The following is a 22,808-nucleotide window of genomic DNA, read 5'->3' on the forward strand; positions in this document are numbered from 1 at the left end:
TTAATTGTAGTAGCAGTTCTACTTTGAAGAATTTATGAGTAGGCATAAGTTATAAATGAAAGGTACTGATAGAGCAGAGTACTCGGCTCGTATAACACAGCACTCCTTTGTTCGTTATCGGGTGACGTGGCCGGGAGAATGTGAGTCTTGCGAGCTGAGTGTTTTTGTTGTTCGTTGAAGTTGTGTTTACTTAATAAAGGTTGTTTTTAATTATTTCTTCTATTAGTTTGACCTTGACTGTCTCACCTGCTGGTAAGTGAAGCAGTCTAAGAGGGTAGGGGTCTGACGTGTAAGTCAGTTATATTAAACCGCGGTATAATATAGAAGAATTAATAAACAAATATACCCTATACTGGTTATACTCCATTGTATATAATAATATATGACCATAATCATATCAAACCATTACCGGCACTCTACGGGGCACGGGTATCGTCCCACAATGAGAAGGGGTTAAGGCCGTAGTCCACCACGCTGGCCCAGTGCGGATTGGTGGAATCCACACAACTCTTAGAACATTGTGGAGAACTCTCAGGCATGCTGGTTTTCCCGCGATGTTTGATTCAGCGTTGACGCAAGTGATATTTTTGTTTAAAAACGCACATAACGAAGCAAAGTTAGAGGTGCGTGCTGGGATTCGAAATCGGCCCCTAGAAAGTGAAGTCGAAGTCCTACCCACTTAGCTTTCACCCCTTCTATAATATTGTATGTAATAATACCTACCTACCTACGTAATTATAATTTTGTAAATTATATAAATAAAATTTTCCAATGTTTAACCTTTCTTTTTTTTTCAGATGCAAAAACCCATCCACCCAGTAAAGAAACATCGGTAAAATATTGAGGTAATTTTTTTTTTAATTACACATTCTCTACTTACTTGAAAAGGGTGCACTAAGCCAATGGGATCATACAATATTCATAATAATGAAAAAAATATTTACAACTTTTCCTAAGATAAAGATGAATACTAACATAGTCGATTAACTTGTAGTACTAACAGGCTATATAGGCTTTAGTTGTCTTAATAAAGAGATTTATTATTATCATCCGAGATTTACTCTCACGCCCGCGTACAAAATAAATACATTAAATGAGCAAAAACAATATTAATATACTTACTTAGATACATAGAGATTAATACGGTTAAATATACATCACAAATACATATTTGCACCGGGCGGATTACACCCCGGCAGGGGAGACCAGACGGCCGGGGGTCAGGGTGACAGGCTCAGAAATCGGCGGACTATCGTAGAAGAGTCCAGCAACACCACTTTCTGCATCTTGGCTGCCAGTGTGCTGCCACGGAACCCCAGTCGCCTTAGATGGTGCGCTAGGCTAACTGGGATTAAACCATTTGCAGATATAACTATAGGGATGATTTCAGCAGACTCCACGTGCCACATGGCTGCAACCTCGTGAGCTAGATCAAGATACTTACGTTTTTTCACGGTCTCAGCTCTCACGAGGTTCTCGTACTTCCCCGGTCGAGGTCTATGGAAGGGAGTTCCAAATACCAAGGTCTTGTACCGCTTGGGTCCAGCGGCTCCCAGTGACTCGCTTGATGTCACCCATACACCTCGTGGGGGTTGCTAAAGATAATAAAATTCAAAAAAAGGGTACTTTTGAAGTTATACTTCTTTTGGTGCGTTAGGGAAAAATGATGTAAATCTTTACGATGCGCGCGCACACCGCCACAAAAAACCGACACCCTGAAGTTGACTGTCAAACCTTATAGCTAACTTATCTGTGTCGGTATTTTGTTACGGAGTGCGCGCGCATCGTATAAATTTACTTTCATTATTTTTTCCTAACGCGCCATTAAAGATGTATAACTTCACTAAATGAATTTAGAATTTTATTGTTTTAAAATCGATCGCATATTACGCGCTCACACGCGCAACTTGTCGGGCGGTCAAAGGCCTAAATGAAGAGTGCTCGCACACTCGTCACTGCAATATGCAAATAAGCCTCTGCGAGATCGCACGATATGAACGTCAAACGGAATAACATACGACATACACCTCAGTTTATCCCGAGCTAAATATAGTGGGATTTAGTTGGTTACATTTACATTAACATTTCGACATTCTATATACATTTTTGACTTGAATTTAGACAAGTGCATATTCGACTACGACTCGAATACGATTGCTAGGTTTCGATGGAATGAAAACGTAATCTTAAGTGGCCTGTAGTAGCCTGTAACAGTCCACTGCTGGACTAAAGGCCTCTGCTAACGGGAGGGCTTTCCCACCACGCTGGACGACGGGTTGGTGGATCGCAGTAGATCGTAGTAGTAGCACGGACAATTGTATTCTGATCTGCCGTCAACACACGGAAATATTATGAAAAATAAGCTTAATTTGCTATACTCCGCGAACAACAGGAGAATTTGTATGGTGTAATTTATAATTTCTTCAATCCTTCTGCTTCTATCCAAAACACGGAAAATATAAGTGGCTATATAAGATGAATAAATTTTCTTTACTTAGTGTTATATTTTTACGTGTTTGTATACTAGTTTATTTATTAAGTATTACAGTGTATTGTAATGAAACTACTACATATGAAAAACTTTTGTTCTGAAACTTTTTCCTACGATCTTTAGTACAAATAACTTTTAAAAGTACTCAGTGTCAACCAAACGACTAACAGCAAAAAGGTCTTAGATAATATTAAAACAATAGTTCCCAAACGTATTATTACGCACACACGATGCCATAGACCAAAACACACAGGCGCACTTACACACACATGCGCGCGCACACACACGCACGCATACTCACACACGTGAAACTTATAACACCCCGTCGTTTTAGCGACGGGGATTAATAAGGGCTAAGGTCGTAGTGTGCACCACGCTGACCAAGTACTAATTGGTAGATTTCACAGGCCTTTGAACACTACAAAGATCTGCCAGGCATGCACGATGTAACATTCGAATGTATAAAACGCACATGTCTCCAAAAGGTTAAGGGTATTTACCAGGGCGAAAATATTTTTAAAATTATTTTTATTGCACCAAAACAGTTACATGTATAATTGAAGACATTCTCAAACACAAATGATTTACATACAACTTAAATACCCAACTAAAAGCTTAATTTACTGATCGTCTCTGTAATACGAACGAAATCGAAGAATTACTGAACAGTTGTTTATTCGGCGCGCGAAATGCAAACATAAAAATCCAGCCCATTTCTAGGACGCTATTTCGTTTGATCCCTTCGCATGGAATCCTCTAAAGCCTGGACGCGAGAATAGTTCGCATATTGCTCTGGAATATATAAAGAGTCATACTTTGACGTGATATTATGTTCGGGGAAAGCGTAGAGTTGATGTAAAATGTCCCCCAATGAGCTTTTAAAACCGCAGCTTTTTTTACCACTCCTCCAAATTCAAATTCAAATTGTTTTTATTCATATAGACCTATCACAAGCACTTATGAAGCGTTCGTACATAGAGGTGATGAACATTAACTTAGAACTAAAGCTTGGAGGATTCCAAACGAGCCCTGGTTTAAGATCTTGCCCACACGAAACTTAGTCTTTTTTTTTTTGTTATTACCATCTCACAGTTAAATTAATCTTTAGCTAATACATACGTAAGCCTATTTTTCTATAAGCTTAAGTTTCTATAAGCTTACGTTTTATATAAGCATTGCACTTATTGAAAGACATCTCTAGATTTCATCCGGTAATCTATTATAAGAGATTTTCACCTATATATTGACTCATCACGATATCCCTGGAACCATAAGGGGTAGAGGCTTGAATTGGGTAGGAATATTCCTTTCGCCGAGTAGAGGTCAGCTAAGAAACAATTTTTCGAAATTCCACCCACAAGGGGGGTTGCGGGGGCGTTATAGAACAAAAAAAAATCTTAATGATTTTTGTGAAATTAATTGATCTTATACTCAAAGAAAAATTTAATTCTCAATGAAAAAGTATTCAGAAAGACATAAGTTGTTTTGGAGCAAGTAAAAATATCAAATTTTAACCTTATAAATAGCCAGTATTTCAGGAAAACTTTGTTAGTAAGTTAGTAGTGGTAAGTAAGCAACATGATGTTTCGAAAATAATTGATTGATTTTTGTCTTAAGATTGATTGATTGATTGTGATTTGTTAGTTTTAAAATCATTTTATACAAAAGTTAAGGTCTTTTATTTAACTTTGAGGCAGTACGAAGTCTACCGGGTCAGCTAGTGTTACAGTAAATTTATAAAGTGGTTAAGTAAGTAATTAAACTTTTGATAATGACATTGAGTTTCGACACACTCCAGTCCTACATGGACTCTAACGATGCAAAGATGCCTCTCAGTGTCTCAGTCGTTTATCACTAGTTTGTTATAAAATAATATACCATTTCCCTTGAATTAATTACTAATTCTATGTAGCCTAGGGATCTACAATGCACTACAACACACAACACGCTCCTTGCATTAAAGGCTTGCCTAGCTTGTTAATCAGACGTTCGCAGTCAATATACTCGTAACCTTTTACCTTACATATCAAAGTTATTCAACTTTCATACGTAATGTAAGTTTTTAGTAGCAGAAGAGCTTTTTGTGACGGAGCACGTCCGGGGAATTGATCCTTGCTTATTTCTGCCGCAAAGCAGCATTGCTACAATGCTGTGTTACGGTCTGTAGGGCGTGGTTGCTGATCTAATTACAGGCCCGTGAGGCTTAGGTCGATGGCGGCATTATTTATTTATTACGAAGTCAAAGTCAAAAATATCTTTATTCAAGTAGGCCCATAGGTGGCACTTTCGATGCGTACATAAGAATTACACGGTAGTGAGATGATGGCGATAACCACATTCGTAAACTTAAAACTAAAGCAACGAGGGTTTCAAACACGTCCTGGTCTAAGAAGAAGCCCACAACAAACTTAGCCGGGTGTTTTTTTTTTCTGTTAACACCATCTCACAATGTCATTTTAAATTATTAGAAAAGCAACCTGGTTAGAGCAATAATTTACACCCAAGCTTTTTTATCGATTACGTAGTCCTTTATACTATAGTAGGACTTTTGTATAAGCTTACGTTTAATACAAACTTTGAACTTTTTAAGAGACATCTCCAAGATGTCAATTTGTAGTTTATTGTAGAATTATAGACTTTAATAGACTTTGGGGCTACATGTCGATGTGTGTATTGTCGAAGTGTATTTATTTGTTTAATTATTTATTAAATCCTTTTACATTTTCCTGATACCAACTATTTTTCTTTTAATTTCCGTATGAGTTTTAATCTCGTAATAAAATCTCGAGCGAGCGTGTGCATGATGCTATCTCAGTGAGATGAGAGAGTGGGCTCGGTCGTAATGACGTCGACCGCGGGGGCTGTATCAACACCCGGGCGGTTCATTTGCAGTTCACGTAAACTATTTACGGGTTAAATTTACCTGCAACTTCATTTTAAAGCCGACCGCGCAAGGGAAGTTTGGGACTCGGGTGATACGATAAATCGTTTTGGTTGAGTGATATACGATTTAGTTTATTTCTTAACCCCCGACGCAATAACTCCCGTATTTCCCGAACGGATAAACCGTTATGATTTTATTTTGTTTAAAAGGTGAATAATTAGTCGTCAGTGTTCTTAGCTACGACTATGTTGTGTAATTGAAATAGGTCTAAAATACCGGATTACGTATTTATTCAAAACTCCCTCCATTAAAAGGGTTTTACTGGTAAAACAATGTTCACTATTTTCAAAACTCTTAATTTTAATATTTTTGAAACACAAAAATAAACTTCAATCTTTTTTTTTTGCACTCCTGTAGACTAAGGACCTATTTCCAATCGATTCGGAGATTTGGACACTAAGTTTAACAAAACTAAGTTTTTGCTATATCTTAAAAGGTTCAAACTGCGGCTTTCTTGATCGCGTTCAACTTTAATAATAAAATCGTGTCTCTAAGTTTCATATCAACTAATGTCACATAAACAATAAATAAAATCTATCATTTCAATCAGTGAGGTTGCATAGAAAAAAAAAAACAAAATTTGGAAAAGTAGAACTCTCGAAAATTATACTTGTTTGTTGTTATGTATTCTCTGGGTGAAAGGTACCAAGGTTATTTAATAAAAGTACCTACGTTTTATTTTTCTAACAATTTATTACGCTGTAGCTAACTTATCTTAATCTCTGCTTCCTGTACTCTCCTACATTTTCCTTATTGAGAAGGGAAACTAATACAAAATTCAATATAGCAAGAACCTTTCATAATTGTGTTAAATTCTAAAAATATACATTTTCAGATCCCACCTACTCTACGACGCGAAATCATTTAACCTTTGACATTTTTAACCGAAAAAGCGGAGGTTGGTTTCCAATTAGATTTGAGAGAAGGTAAGGAACCTACCGATACAAAAATGGTTAAAACGAAATCCTTGTGATTAAAAATTAATCATGTTGTAGTTGGAATTATATTAATCACAGATGAGAAAAAAATTAGAATAATTGAAAATAAAAATGTGTGTGTGACTAGTATTTTAGTTTTTATTAAAACCATCATAGTTTTTCATTAACCGCAAACTAAGATTATCAATTTAAATTCAAATTCAAAAATTCTTTATTCATGTAGGCCTATCACAGGCGGAAGTTTGTCACCCGACTATTGACAGGCCTGAGAAGGCGGCGTGCCGTGAACGTGCGCCTACCTGGAGGATTCGGCAGTGACCAGGTCGACGATGTTTTAAGTTTACGAATGTGGTTATCGCCATCATCTCACTACCGTGTAATTCTTATGGACGCATCAAAAGTGCCACCTGTGGGCCTACTTGAATAAAGATATTTTTGACTTTTTTTTTGACTTTTGACTTTTGATGGGACCCGCCATGCATTGGGGGTCAAAGCCTTCGCGAGAGTGCGGTAAATACGCAAGTGAACCCCGTGCTCTCACTTATAGGTCTATCGAGGGACACGCAGAGTGTTTAGTGGGTCCAAGTCCCACTTAACTACTCCGTTTCTCCGAACGGAGTGGTATGATTTAGGCAATTCGCTGTATAAAAAAGGCCTATCTCAGGCACTTATGAAGCGTTCATATATGTTTACATAATTGTAAGGTTATGTAAGGTAACTTAGTTCGTAAAGGACTGCGCCAATTAACCGTCAAATTCCGCCGTGTTCATGGTTAAAACCCGCGAACCGATGCTTTTCAAACTTATGTTTCCTCTTAGTCTTGAGTTCGATTCCCGGGCGGTTAAGATTTTTTAGGTATTTGAAAATGCACGTAAAGATAAGCCCTCTTCTATGGCAGCACTGGCACTTATGAAGCATTCATACATGTATATGTTTATATAATTGTAAAGTAAAAGGTTCAAGTAGATTTAAAGTAAAGTATTCCCCCTACTTTAAACTTTACTTGATAAATAAAATTCTTTTAGTTAGGTCAATGATTATTTAACAAAGAAAAATAACTTTCTTTGTTAAATAATAATCATCTTCAGTAGCTCTCCAAAAAATGTACCTGAATTTGCGATTTTTTGTGTTATTTGTTTCGAAGGCCCAACAAGCTGTTCCAATGCAGTTTGATGGGCTACAACGAGACTATCACTTGTAGTGGTCATAACCGGGTCCGATAACGTATCGTGCTCTCCGAAGCACGTGGTTGGTTAAAGCCATTTTGTGGAACTTGTATTTGTCTAGTAAACTCCCGTGTTTATGTTACTGTGCAATGGTAAAATATGTTTTTGTATAAAGATTGCGGGTTTCCTATTTGCGACCTGACGTAGCGCGGAACGAGGTGGGACAAGAAAAATGCCCCGGATTATTTTCTGCCGGGTTCTATTTCCTGTGGCGCTGTCGCTTCAAAACCGCTCGTAGTTTCCAAATTCTTTTGATATTAGTATTTACACTTTTGGGACTGGGAGAGATCGTTAGTCCGTCGCTACGGGCCCTTCCGACAGGTGGGGTGATTACGTATCTCGGGCGGGCGTAAATCTTACAATGTCAAACGTCACTTTTCCATACAATAAATAAACAAAAGTGACGTTTGACAGCAGTGATTGCAAGATTTACGCCTGTCGCAAGCCTGTCGCGAGATACGTAATCACCCTGCAGAACACTGCAGAGTTACCCACCCTAAAAATAACATATAAATTGGCTTTTATGGTTAGACTCTTGTTGATCGGATGACAGTTTACCATTTAACAAAACTTTAGAACTAATTCGTACGTAAAATTTAAAGGAATTTGTATACATTTTTACAAAAAATTACCGGTGTATTAAGTGTTTGTATTAAGCGAAAGCTTATAGAAAAGTCCTATTATATTATAAAGTATTAAGTAAACGATCAAAAAGCTTGAGTGTTAACAATTGCTCTAACTAGGTTCAGGTTAGAGCAATGGTACAGGTTCTTAAGTATTTTCAAATGACATGATGTGAGATGGTGATAACAATTTAAAACCCGGCTTAGTTTGTTGTGGGTTTCATCTTAGACTAGGGCGCGTTTGGAACCCTCGTAGCTTTAGTTTAAAGTTTACGAATGTAGTTATCGCCATTACAACTCACTGCTATATATACACATTTTGTATGTGCCTTTTTGAGTAAAGAAATATTTTACTTTGATTTCAGTGTTATTAAACCTTTAATGGCATTTGAATACTACTGTTAGTGGCCGCTATTTAAAAAAAAAAATCGAGGACAGTTATCGGTTGCTAGTCAAAATATTCAAACCCCTTGGTAAGGAGATTTCAAGAGAAAAGCAAGACTAACTTAATGAGCCCACCACTCTTCATCGCTGTCAGTAAACTGCGTTCCAGTATATCAGTGTCTATTAACCCGCATGTTGACCGTGCATGTCGAGACATGAAGTTATTTCAGTCCGCCTCGGTCCGCCAGAATGGTATTCACGGAAATACAACAGTCGCTGACTGAGACAAAACCGGAGACATAAACATGTTGCGTCCATTAAACTTGTATGTTTTTATTGGGAAACTAGCCGTAGACTCGTTTGTTTCTTTAAAATTCTGCGGAAACCGTTTGCTTTGTTTTTATTCCACCTTAACTTAACCTTTGACTGCAAATGCACCTGTTTGACGGTTATATTAAATATGTACAACGAAAAAGCGGTGATAGCCTAGTAGATAGGGCTTCGGCCTCCCTTTCAGGCTGAACGAGTTCGAGGGTTTGCCCAAAATCACCACGCAGGGCAGAGTGCTAACTACCCCTTCTCCCTTATATTCCCTCAGTCGCCTCGTATTCGACGGCCGACTGGCGCAGTGGGCAGCGACCCTGCTTTCTGAGTCCAAGTCCGTGGGTTCGATTCCCACAACTGGAAAATGTTTGTGTGATGAACATGAATGTTTTTCAGTGTCTGGGTGTTTATCAGTATATTATAAGTATTTACGTGTATTATATTCATAAAGATATCCATCAGCTATCTTTGTATCCATAACACAAGCTATGCTTACTTTGGGGCTACATGGCGATGTGTGTATTGTCGCATATTTATTTAACTCGTACTTAATAACTTTCGTCCCCACCTACTGGATGACTGGTATTCCTCGAACGTCCGTTTGATCAGAACTTTTGTTCTACGCAGCCATCTACTACGTAATTTTTTTTTGGTATTGAAAGTGGAAGTTGCACTTCACAGGGCATGCAATGGTCACGTCCACAACATGCCGCTCTGTGCCCATCAATTTGAGACGTAGGTGCTAAGCCGGCATGTGTTGGTAATTAAACCGGCAACCACGCTCTTAGGACCGGAACACAGCTTTGCAACAATGCTGTTTAGCGGCAGAAATAAGCGTGGCGATAGAACTTCCCCGGACAAGCTCTGTCGCAAAAAGCTCTAGTACTACAGAAAATGTTCTCACAAATTTTCAATGTAGTTTTTAATTTCTTCAATCCGTATACTCCACACCAAACAGATCCTCGGCAATGTAGGGTACATTAGTACATACTACGCACGTTCCGCTCCAAAACCGGAGCATCCTCAGGAGATGTTGACTTAACAATGAATAATTGTTAAGTTTTAACAATTATTCTCTGATCTCCTGAAATTACACCATTCAGATTCTCCTGCTGTTCGCGGAGTATAGCAAATTAAGCTTAATTTTCATAATATATTATGGATTTCCGCAAAGTAACACCTGCTTCTATCCTATATCCAAATGTGAAGTTATATAAAGAATGGATGTCCGAAATCCTCTGGGGCTGTAGATGATCATGGTCGACAGTAATAACTAACATAGGTAGTTTACTAAACAGGTTGCACGTCGGCTCGCTTGGTTTTGAAACGTCAAGTCTGTCTGTTTGCAGTGACTCTACCACCGGTTCGGAACGCAGATTCTACCGAGAAGAAGCCGGAGCCGGGTGCTTTATATTCATTTTAAATATATAAAAAAATGGCAAGAACCACCGTGCTTAGTTATTTAAAAAAATCTCTGATACAAGCATATTTACAAATCGCAACTTATATCAACCGCTGTATCCGTCGGCAGTTAAAAAACACTAAGTAGTTACCTATCTCATTTCTCTCTGTAGATCTCATAGTCATAACAGCTATAAGATGTCCCGATAGTCCCGCAATTTGTCCCGCCCGTCCCGGCTTAACGTTTTGTACAAATATCACTTAGTCACGATCTGATTGTAATCTGCAAGTCTGATAAATTGTTTGTCCCGTTATCTTCTATTTTGCTACAGTTTTTTTGCCCCGTAAAAATATCGACTGCTCTAGCCGATATCGCTGAAGGTTTTATGGCAATGGTTATTACGCTTTTGGAATTAATTGTTTTAGTGATTTATATCGGTGGCCTGGCCGCAAAAACCATTCATATCTATACTCATAAAAGTAGTGATTTGAGTGTTTAGCCTCCCTTCCGAGGGGAACTAGTTCGATCTCCGGTACCCACCTGTAACTTTTCGGAGTTATGTGCGTTTTTAATTTATGCAATTAAAATGTTGCTGGCTTAATCGTTGAAGGGAAAACAGACAGGAAACCTGCATGCCTGAGAGTCCTTCATAACGTTCTCTAAGGTGTTTCAAAGTCAAAGTCAAATATTTCTTTATTCAAATAGGCATATGGATGGCATTTTTGATGCAAATACAATTTTTTTTATATTAGTGAGTAGTGGTGGCGATAACTACATTCGTAAACTTAAAAATTAAAGCTACGAGGGTTCCAAACGCGCCCTAGTCTAAGAAGAAGCCCACAACAAACTCACATTGTCATTTGAAAATACTTAAGAACCTGTAAAACTTGCTCTAACCTGAACCTGGTTAGAGCAATTGTTAACACTCAGGCTTTTTGATCGTTTACGTAATCCTTTATACTATAATAGGACTTTTCTATAAGCTTTCGCTTAAAACAAACTTTGAACTTTTTTGGAGACATCCCCAAGATATCCACCGGTAATTTATTGTAAAAATGTATACAAATTCCTTTAAATTAATTGATTCCTTTAATGAATCTTAGGTTTCATAGATACTAGCACAGGCAGGACAAAAATATATCCCCCTATAATATATATCCCCTTAATATATTATAATATCAGATGATTTTTGTAATTTATTTTTTTGATTATCACATCAATTTAAACTGTGAGATAAAAACAGTTTACATTTCAGAATAAAGCATCGCTTGGTTTATGAATTTTTTGTTAATTTGTATCCGTTTCTTTTACAGGTCACCAGTGGGTGCTGCTGTAGATGTTCCTATAAAATAAAGTGAGTTCTTATTAAAATAAACAATAATTCTTTACGTTTTACCTACATAGAAACAGTAGTTTTTTAAACAAGCGAATATGAGATAGAAGGATAGTAGGTCCCGGGTTCGATTCCCAGCAGGGGCAATTTGGGAATTTATAAATTATGAATTGTCTGTGGTCTACTCTGGTGGGAGGCTTTGGCCGTGGCTAGTTACCACCGGTAGACCAAGACATGCCGCTAAGATGATGTCGCGTTGAAAACGAGTAGGGGTATGACAGCCATACTATCTAACAGGTTAACCCTCTACACCATCATCACTTACCACTAGGTGAGTTTGCAGTCAAGGGATAACTTGTAGTGGTATAAATAAAATATATATATATATGAATTTATATTAAAGATTTCCCTATTATTGAATACTTATTGCTTACTAAAAAACTCAGAAATCTCTAAAAAATTAATCTTGAAAATCGGCCAACAGGTAAAAACTCAGTAAAGATTAATATTATGAATATTAACAAACCTATAAGTTTTGATATTAATAAAAACACGGGGTCAACGTGCACTTCATTTATCTCTTCGGATTTAGGGGGTTGATTGTAACGAATCTACCCTACTCACTAAATAAATAATAATTTTAAAGAACGTAATGCCGAGAGAAAATCGGACCTCATAATTTTATTTCGTAACCAAATTCGATCAAACCTGGCTCAATAATTAAGTTTGGATATGTACTATAACATGGCATTATAAAATCGATCACTCTCGATAACTCACAATCGACTTGTTTCTAGTCTGAGCTCGGGTAGATTATTTCAATAAGATATATTGGCACCATAAAGACTTCTTCCTGTACTAAGAGGAAGGAGTGATACATAGTGAGTCCACTGTGCCGTTTAACGGAGATATGAAGGCCTGGAGTAGGGAGATGAAGTTGAATATGCCATGATGTATTGAATGATGAGGAGATGGAGACATGATGTTGATAATGGGATAGTGGTTATCTAGATCCTATTTTTATGCCATTTAAGGAAATCTAGTCTTGTGAACTCGTTGCTTCTGACGCTCTAAAAGTCTTGAGGTATTATGGAACAGCAAGGGTCTTAGCCTCTGGATGATCATGTGCCAGTATTATTTAACAAATTATAAAAGCTTACGGGGAGAAGATTTGTTAGGAACCAGTTGGTTTAGTTACACTTGGTATATAGTATCTCCTTAGCAGTCAGTTTCATATCTAATTACCTTAGGTAATAAATAATAATGTAATATAATATGTTAATATATGTTGTCATATATGTTATAATCAATTGTAAAAACGGACATTAGTACCCAAATTTAGGCTGTGCGTAGTATGTTAATCAGTCAGTCTATTAATATGTCTTTTTTAAACACTGTTTGGTTATTAGAATTAACTCTTACAACGCGTCTCTTACTAGTTTCATTTGGCACTGCAAATGTCTTGATTTCTTCCCCGATGCGTTTAATATTGATTCATCAATTCAAGAGTGAATAGATGTTTTATAGGCAAGCTTGCTATACTTGAACGCATCATCACTAACCATCAGGTGCGATTACAGTCAAAACGCGAGTTGATATGTTTAAAAAAAACACTGAGGTGAATAAAGCTATCCTTCTCTGAAGCTAAACAAAACAGAAATGCATAAAATGATTCATATCACAACCGAGATTTATAGTTAAATCCACCAGACACTTGAATAACCGGACGTCGGACTTCATGAACGCGAACGCGCAAAACGAGCAAAAACTGCCAAACGAGCAAAACGACTCGCGCAAAAATAGCTTCACTCTTTGGAGAGAGTGCGCAGTGTTCTGACCGCAGGATGTGTGGCTCGTAAACAAAACATAGCCACTTTTTGCGCTTTGACCTGGTTTGTACTTTTGTACGTTTATATTTTAGTAAACTGAGAAAATAGGAGAGTTCTTAATACTGGATTCAATATGATCTGTCTTATAAAATAGGTAATATTACATTGTGAACGGTTACATTGGAAACCTGCATGCCTGATAGTTCTCCATAATGTTCTCGAAGGTAAGTGGAGTCCACCAAAAACCTTTTCATCGTGAGAGGAGATCCGTGCCCTGGCGTGGGCGGATTATGATAATAATGAACAATTTGAAAAATGTAAAAACTGCTAATACATTTTCCAAGAAAAATTTAAACAATCAATGCTGTAGGTACAAAGTGTAAGCGACATGATAAAAAAAATTGTTTTTTGAGTTGAATCTGAGTTTCTTAAAAATAGTAGTTAAAGACTGATGCATACCGCGATAATATTTTGAGATTTGTCGATATTTGATCGTTGTCCCATGTAACTTGATCGAAATATCAACAACTCTCAAAATATTATCGTGAAGTGAACCTGCACTATTTCTAAGAAATTTGAGTAACTACAAAAATCTTCCACAGTTGGAATTTTATGTCGTTCTTTTAATTTTCAACAGTTTTTTTTTATGTAAAGACAGCATGAAATCATCGATTTAGTATGTAAAAAAAAAATTACCAATAATGTTATCCTTCTGGAAAGCGATATTGGTTTTCGTGGTCGAATCTCACAAATATTATAAACGTTGTCTAGTTTTCAAACTCGTACTGAAGGTACTGCATACCGTCGATCAAAGAGAGTTATTCGGAAATTTCATTTCGTTTCATTAAAACATTCATCCTTTATACACGCACAGCAGATAGACGTTTAATTAAAATTTAAAATTGCTCAAAAAGTATTCTCTGGGACACTTTTTTTATTGCAAGAGTTATGATATTCACGTTCGGAAATGTTGGATAAGGGTTTTTTATAAGTGACTATATTATATAGAAGCAGGCGTAGCTTTGCATTATATGCAATGGAATAAAGCTAAATATGCTATTATCCGAGAAAACCAGGAGAATTATTGATTCGGTGCCGTTAATAACTCTTTCAATCTTTATACTCCACACTAAACAGACTCGCTACTCACATTTCGCTCCGACACCGGTGCGATCTTGGCAGATTATTTATTATTATTTAAACTCTTTATTTGTACACCACTACACAGTTAGGAATATATAGGACGAATCGAGAGAAACACAAAGACTGGAGTGGAATACAAAAGGCTAAAAAATAAATCAAAATCGTCTAGAAGCGAACTCTGCCAGGCAACCTTTGGATTAAGACAACAAGAGCGAGAACAAAGGTGGTGTAAAATTATTATGAACCTACATTCAAATATCTACATACGAATACATAAACAAAAATTACACAAATTAAAAAATATAGGTATATGAATGAATGAATACACTATTATTGTACACCACAGAGAAAATTTACAAAGATACAAATACAACAGCACAATAAGGTAGAACGTACAATTTGGCGGCCTTATCGCTAAATAGCGATCTCTTCCAGGCAACCAAAATATATGATATAAATATAAAAAAATAAACAAATATATATTACTTGGAGATGTTGACTTTACAATTAATAATTGGTAGTAATTCAAAAGTAAATAGTAAGACTTCTTAATCTCTATCATCTAAAATTACGTAATGTTGTAAACAGGAAAGATTTGTTATCCGTTATTTATAATCTTTGTAACTGCTCAGGTGATTTAAATCATTCCAGCCCCATTAGAAAGCAATTTTATTCAGAAGTAGAAAAGCCTTTTTAATTTAAGTAATCGTAAGATTTCAGCTTGAAAAATTCGTATTTATAACCAGAGGAAAAAAATCGCGATCTGTTTTATTCGCATACATAAATGTCAGTCAGACAGAAATACGCCTATTAACTACAAAAATGCTGGTTTTAATAGATGTAAAAAAGTCGGCGAAACCATATACCTTTCTCTTATACATTACCAATAATAACGCTTTTTATGACGAAAAAAATTATAGTTGAAATGTGAATTACTTCTTTTTTGTAAGGATTCCTATTTTAGATTGAAAATCAACATTTAAGTTTTTTCTTAGTAACGTTTTAGAACATTATTAAGTATACTAAAATACCTTTCCAAATTATCATTTTGTTGATATCCGGCCAACCCCATAAGAGCAGCGTGGTGGCTGAAAATCTCTCTCCTATGCCCTGCATTGGGTTATTGTTGGGCTAAGGATGGCGGTTATGATGACCTTTGTGAGACTATAGATCAAGTGTCTATTCTAAATTAAATTAGATCAGAGATAAGACAAGTCTCGTCCCGTGCAGGGCTAGAGCGGACTATAGTAAGAGGGTTACATTAATTGACACTCTCCCGGGACACGGCGAGATTGGAAACAAATTGCGCTGAGACCAGGGGATACTTGAAGCTGTTACAAAAAAGATAAAAGTTTAATACTTATTTACGCCGACTTTATATACATTAATGTACTCGAGGCCCTAGTATAGTATCACAGAGTCAGGATAGACACATAGAGTCCGATGGAGTTTAACTAGACGGATTTCAGAATTCAATTGTTGGTCGAAAGGGGCTTATTCCCTGATCTGATGAAGAATTTCAGTGACAGACAACGGAACTCTAAAAAAAATTACAGCAAATTGCTGTTAATGCTTCTATTTGCGTTGTTCAAGCAACCGCACAACATAAAGTCACGCCTGTACTCGTAAGGGGACGTTTTTATATATATATTTTTTTTATTCCACTACAAGTTAGCCCTGGACTGCAATCTCACCTGGTGGTAACTGATGATGCAGTCTAAGATGGTAGCCGGCTATGGCTATGGTTAGGGAGTATGGTAGTCATACCCCTAATAGGTTTCTACGCGACATCGCACCAGAATACTAAATCCCTTAGCTGCACGTCTTTGTCGGTAGGGTAGTAACAAGCCAAAGCCTCCCATCGAAATTCAGAAATTATGAATTCCCAATTTGCCCCTGCCGGGAATCGAACCCAGAACTTCTTGATTAAATTTACAGCGCTCGCCGATGCGCCTGTGAGGTTGTATTCAGTTTATCGGGGTACACCCACATTTTGTATCAAAGTTAGAAGTAGTAGTCGATTTTTGTATGACTGCAAGCTAGTTGTAAGTGTTCTAGCTTAATTTAAACAAAAGATAATTTACTACCGTAGTTAATTTTTTATTGTTAAATAAATTATCTTGATTTCCTCGTTATTATACTATTGAACTATAAATTTCGCCGCCTGTCCGGGGCAGAACGTTGCACGTAATGAACCCCGGGAGATCCAGCGTGTCTGTAGTGTCCGCCATCGACTGCTTCTCTCTCCAACGGGTACGTGAACATCGCGTTGGTCGGTACGGGACGGATGTTGCCGTGGGCGTACGCTGCGCACGCGCATGCTACGAGGGCAATGTAGAATAACTGCGATGAAAGGGAGAGAGTTAGATATGCTATCGTTACGGTTACACATTTTTTTATATTAACTAATAATAATTTGAAGCGGTGATAGCACAGTGGATAGGACTTCGATTTCACTTTCAGAGGGCCGAATTCGAATCCCAGTACCTCTAACTTTTCTAAGTTATGTACGTTTTACGCAATTAAATAACACACAAATAACGGCTGGTTGTATATATATATATATAAAATGCTTGTGAGCTCTCCATACAATCAAAGTGGCCAGCTTGGTGAACTACGGCCTAAACCCATCTCGTCCCCGAAGGATACTTGAGTTCTGTAGTGAATTGAATCTAAAAGTAGAAACCTAAACCATGGTCTTAAAGTATTATTTAATCGCAGTACTTCGTTTTCAAGCATTCGTTGTGCTAACGTTTTTCACGTTTGTATCGTCGAAACTGTAGGGATTAGTTCTCACTTACTCAGACAGTAGCCTTAGTGCAAGATTTGTACGCTCGCAAGCGCGGAGTCGTTTACTAGTATTAAAATACTAATACATCAGTATACATTATTTTTTAAAGCTAAAAATTGTCTGGAATTCAGAAAGTAAACACTTCACCCGAAATCAGAATAACGGGATTTCCTACTCTGAAAGGAACAAATAAATAAATATACTACGACAATGTACGCATCGCCATCTAGCCCCAAAGTAAGCGTAGCTTGTGTTATGAGTACTAAGATGACTGTTGAATATTTTTATGAATAATATACATAAATACTTATAACATCTCTGCTCTGAAAAACATTCATGTTCATCACACAAACATTTTCCAGTTGTGGGAATCGAACCCACGGCCTTGGACTCAGAAAGCAGGGTCGCTGCCCACTGCGCCACTCGGCTGACAAAAGGAGTACAATTAGGTCCTTTTTACGGTGTAGAGTTTGATATGCGAAAAAGAAATCCTCATTTGCGAAAGAGCTAATTTTGTACAAAGGCTTCTTTTCTGTTAAGGAACAAAAATGTGCTTGCTTGAGAAATGCTAGTAAGCGATGCGTATACTCGGGAGTACATAAGTAAGTACCCTCCATTATGAAATATTATATTTAAAAAAACTTACTATCTTCATTGTCTGTTGACGATTGTATATGCACTGATGGTTTCTCTTAAGTCAGTGAATCTTTTATTGACATCATATCAATCCCTAATTGTCATAAATCTGTTTATAATTACTACTTCGATAAAATAAAATTGGTTTTTAAACGTTAACATTGAGATAATATTGAGGAAAGTTTTTTGACGACCTCCATATATGTGTTGACAGCTGTGGTCTTATAAATGGGAGGGCTATTTAGAGAGTAATAATTTCTTAATTCTCTCTGTGGGAGACTTTGGCCGTAGCAAGCTACCACTTTACCGACAAAGTCGTGCGATTTAGCGTTTCAGTACGACGTCGCGTGGATTCGCCAAGTGGAGAGTGAGTCGCCAAATAAATGAAAACGGGCTAACCTGTTCGGGGTAAAGTTATAGTACGCCTATATTCCTAATTGGCTTGTACGCGACTTCGTACTCCTTTACGGGACGTCTGTCTTGGTATAGCAGTAACTAGCCACGGCCGAAGCCAACCAGACCAGAAAAAAAACAGAAATTATATCTTCATTGTCCCCAAATTGTCCCTGCCGGGGATTGAAACCGAGACCTCCTTAAAATAGCAGCACTCATCGCTGCGCCAGGAGGGTCGTCACCTTGCAAAGATGCTCCAAACTTTGGTTTTTTCTTATTTATTAGAGCTTGGTTGTACTCTCTTACGATACTACAGTTAAGCCTTCGATTAAACCAGTGCTGTGGTTCGGAAGGATAAGTAGCGAATACCTTATTGGCCTTTTACCTTGATTAATGCTACGAGCATTTTATAAATCTCCCTAAACTTTATTACATAGTTGAATGAGTTTGAAAGTGTTTACTAGTTGAGCTAACAATACCTATTACGGAAAATTTACATCATGTTTTCAACGTGAAGACAGAAATGACAAAAAGAGAAGCGAGCGAGCGGAAAAAAATCCCATTACTAAAATAGCTTATTGCAAAAAGTTGTGGCCACATCTTTTTTTCTTATAGCTGATGGCCAATCTGGTAAATGGAAAAAAAATGACTATAAACATGGCATACGAGGTCCTCCAACATGCCGCTCTGTGTCCATAAACCTGAGGCGTACGTGTCTAGCCACGTGTTGATGTAACTACACCAGCAACCACGCCCATTAGATCGGAATACAGCATTGCAACAATGCTGCTTGGCGGCAGAAATAAGCACAGCGGCAGTACTTCCTCGGACGAGCTCTGTCACAAACACTTCTACTACTACTCAGTTGGAAACTTAGACAAAATATGGATTTAAAAAGTTTATCGTCACATCAACCCATTACCTATCCACTACAGAGCACAGGTCTCCCCCCACAATGATAGGGCCAGGGGTTAAGGCCGTAGTCCACCAAGCTGGCCCATTGCAGATTGGTGGACTTCACACACCTTTGAGAACATTATGGAGAACTCTTAGGCATGCAGGTTTCCTCACGATGTTTTCCTTCACCGTTGAAGCAAGTGATATTTTAATTACTCAAAACGCACATAGCATAGAAAAGTTAAAGGTGTGTGCTGGGATTCGAACTTGGCCCCATAGGTTATTTATTGGCAATTTTCCACAGTGGCTAGCTCATTTTGGTGTCAACTGTATCTCAGTTCAGAATCGGTCTGCTAGGTGATATATAGAGTTCACATTCTAATAATTTCATTGTAGCTAAGTCGCCGTTAAGTCTATACGGTGTGCGAAGGTGATACAACTTCTCGTTTTTCGAAGGTAATATTGGGAAGTAAAAAATACAAATACGTTTTCATTTAAGGGCAAAATATTTTCCTTTTAAAATAAGAAATCAGGTGTCAGCATCTCGCAGTCGAGAGATTCTTTCCTGATTAAATTTTCCAACCTTCGCCTCGCTTTGATACGTTAGCCCACAAATATTCCTATCTCCATATGAGATCGGCGCAGACATAAATGTTACAGACCGAGCGGTTTTGGCTCGTTTCGGTCAGTAAAAGGAATGAATGATCACCCTTTTTTAACCGACTTGAAAAAGGAGGTTATCGATTCGACACGTGTTTTTCTATTTTGGAATCAAATAACATTTACCTAGCCCTAATTGACTATAGCCAAACAAACAAAATTTTATAAGAAACCTAGTATCTTTGTTGACGTATTTCTCTTATAATATAAACTTACGTGCCTATTGGTGCTTAATATGGCTGACAGAATTCAAACTCTTAATAAATACCATTGATATACTACTACAGTAGAATAATTGTCAGTGATAACTAATAATCTATTTAGTTTTCAGTCACAGCGAATGTAGTAGAAAAATAGAGATGTTATTTAAGAAGAAGTCTTATCGTCCATTGTCTTGCAGTACCTAGATGTCTATATAATGTTCAATTGATGAAGGCGATAATGGATATAAGGGACTGATTGCTTAAAGTGATCTCGGCTCTTATCGTCGACATCCCCTGCGCTTGCTGAGGGCTGGTTTGTTGAGGAATATTAAAAAAAGATTTTTGACCTCAACACCGTGTCGTGCCGTCAATACCCGGCCAAATTTTCTCTGGTCTGACTTCGATAGGCTGGCCCATGGCTAGTTACCACTTTACCGACAAATACATTTACTGCCACTGGTAAGATTCTGGAAACCAATATGTTTAATATAATCAATCCAAATCTCTAACATGTTAGCCCGCTACCACCATAATAAACATCATAACAGAGCATCTAAAAGATGATTGTCACATTGATAGGGAGCGAAAGGCGAAGACGGTCAGAAGGTATATTTAGCTCGCAGATTTGCTCACTGTACAAAAGCTGAAGGTTACGTTGTTCAAGTCCTTTGGTCAGACCTACTATACACTCTGCAGGTGAATTATACACAAAGGTCTTTGAACGCTCTTCGTATCAGATATAATATACCTTGAGGTTAATGTTGGGACCGCCTCGATACTGTAGTGCGTCTCGTACGATTGCGGAAAACCGAGTCGATGGCTTCTTCGCAGTTATTAGGAAAAATATCGCGTCCCTCAAACGTAGGATCGAAAGCAGCTCCAAAATTTTTCTCAAAGCTTTAGCTGACAGGCATGATAGTATTTTTAAACTACTGAATGTTATCCTTAGTATGAAGTAACATAAACTAACATACATAATAAGTTTATAGTGAACTACTAACACATGGGACCTTTGTGGTCTGAAATAAAGCAATACAATAACCACCACGTGAGATTGCAGTCAAGAGCTAACTCGTATTAGAATAAAAATACAAACGGGGATGACCATCGTCATTTTCCTCTCGCCGATATTCTTTTGTATATCACGAAAAATTCATTTTGCGACGGTTGTAAGTCTGCAAGACCCCGTAAGATTTCAATATGCCATTTATATGTATACGGAGGCTGTGAAATTTTACGTTTATGTTTAAGCTTATCTTGCACGGTATCGATTTTTTCCGAAACTGAGTATGATGCCCTTTTACTTTCTTGACTATACCTTTGATACCTATCGTGGTTACGGTTTGTGGGGAAATCAAGGGGAACCTAGTGCTTCTAAGTACAGTATTGGTTCTCAGTTCGAAGCATCTACACATTAAATTAGAAATCCGTGACGTGTGGTGACGGAGGATCAGAATACAGTTGTCACCAACCCGCGGTCGTCGTACGAGGCGACTAAGGGAGTATAACGGAGAACAAGTAACAGCGTCCTCTGTGCTCCTACTACCATCTACTGCGATCACCAATCCAGCTGTGGTGGTTATGGGCAGACTCTCCTGGAGGGGCAAGCTTTTAGTCCAGCAGCGGACTGCTATAGGGTATTTTTGATGGTTCTCAGTTTGCCGACAGAGGATCAGAATACAGTTGTCATCACCCCTTCTCTTCCCGCGAGCGTCATACGAGGCGATTAAGGGAATAATAAATAAATTAATATACTACAACAATACACACATCGCCATCTAGCCCCAAAGTAAGCGTAGCTTGTGTTACTGGTACTAAGATGACCGATGAATATTTTTATGAATAATATACATACAAACATATAATATACATACAAACACCCAGACACTGAAAAACATTTATTGTTTATAACAGAAACATAAACATTCATGCCTGAGAGTTCTACATAATTATCTTAAAGGTGTGTGGAGTCCACCAATTTTCACTGGGCCAGCGTGGTGGACTACGGCCTTAACCCTTTCTCATTGTGGGAGGAGACCCCTGTCCTGTTGTGAGCCGGTAATATGATGATGATGATGATGATGATATTATTAATTGCAAGACTATTATTTATTACTAGATATTCCCTGCGGCTTCGCCCGCGTAAATTTCGGGACGCAGCGTACATAGTTTACCCCTATAGTCATACATGTAATTTTCGACAAACATTTTTTTATCTTTCGTAAAAAATATATATTTTTTTTTTAATAAAAAGTATCCTATATTACTATATACCTGGAAGAATACGTGTACAAAGTTTCATGATGATCGGTTAAGTAGTTTTCGCGCGAAAGCGTAACAAACAAACTTATATTCACATTTATAATATTAGGAAGGATAGGAAGGATGCATCCACTGCGAATGATTTGCTTTTTTCTGGATGGATGTCTGGATGTCCACCGGTGGAAACCCTTGTATCCCTGCACCCGAGAAGCCGTCAACACGACCTTTATAATTGCTACGCTACGTTATTAATTAAGTAATTATAGCCCGCAGGCTAACGTTTCGAGGTAATCGTATTGCGAGCTCCGTGACAACGGTTATTAGACCGT

The 22,808-nt window shown here is 37.6% G+C and overlaps 1 protein-coding gene across 2 annotated transcripts in view; it reads left to right on the forward strand.

Moving 5' to 3' along the window:
- LOC120624855 overlaps positions 1-22,808 on the forward strand; it is a 284,008-nt gene that overhangs the window by 225,965 nt on the left and 35,235 nt on the right. For both annotated transcript variants that reach the window (XM_039891588.1, XM_039891589.1), the window contains 2 exons: positions 798-845; positions 11,646-11,686. The gene's annotated coding sequence lies outside the window, so the exon portion shown is untranslated. The remainder of the gene's footprint in view (positions 1-797; positions 846-11,645; positions 11,687-22,808) is intronic.

This window comes from Pararge aegeria, chromosome 7 (assembly GCF_905163445.1).
Source record: "Pararge aegeria chromosome 7, ilParAegt1.1, whole genome shotgun sequence".
Lineage (NCBI taxonomy): Eukaryota > Metazoa > Arthropoda > Insecta > Lepidoptera > Nymphalidae > Pararge > Pararge aegeria.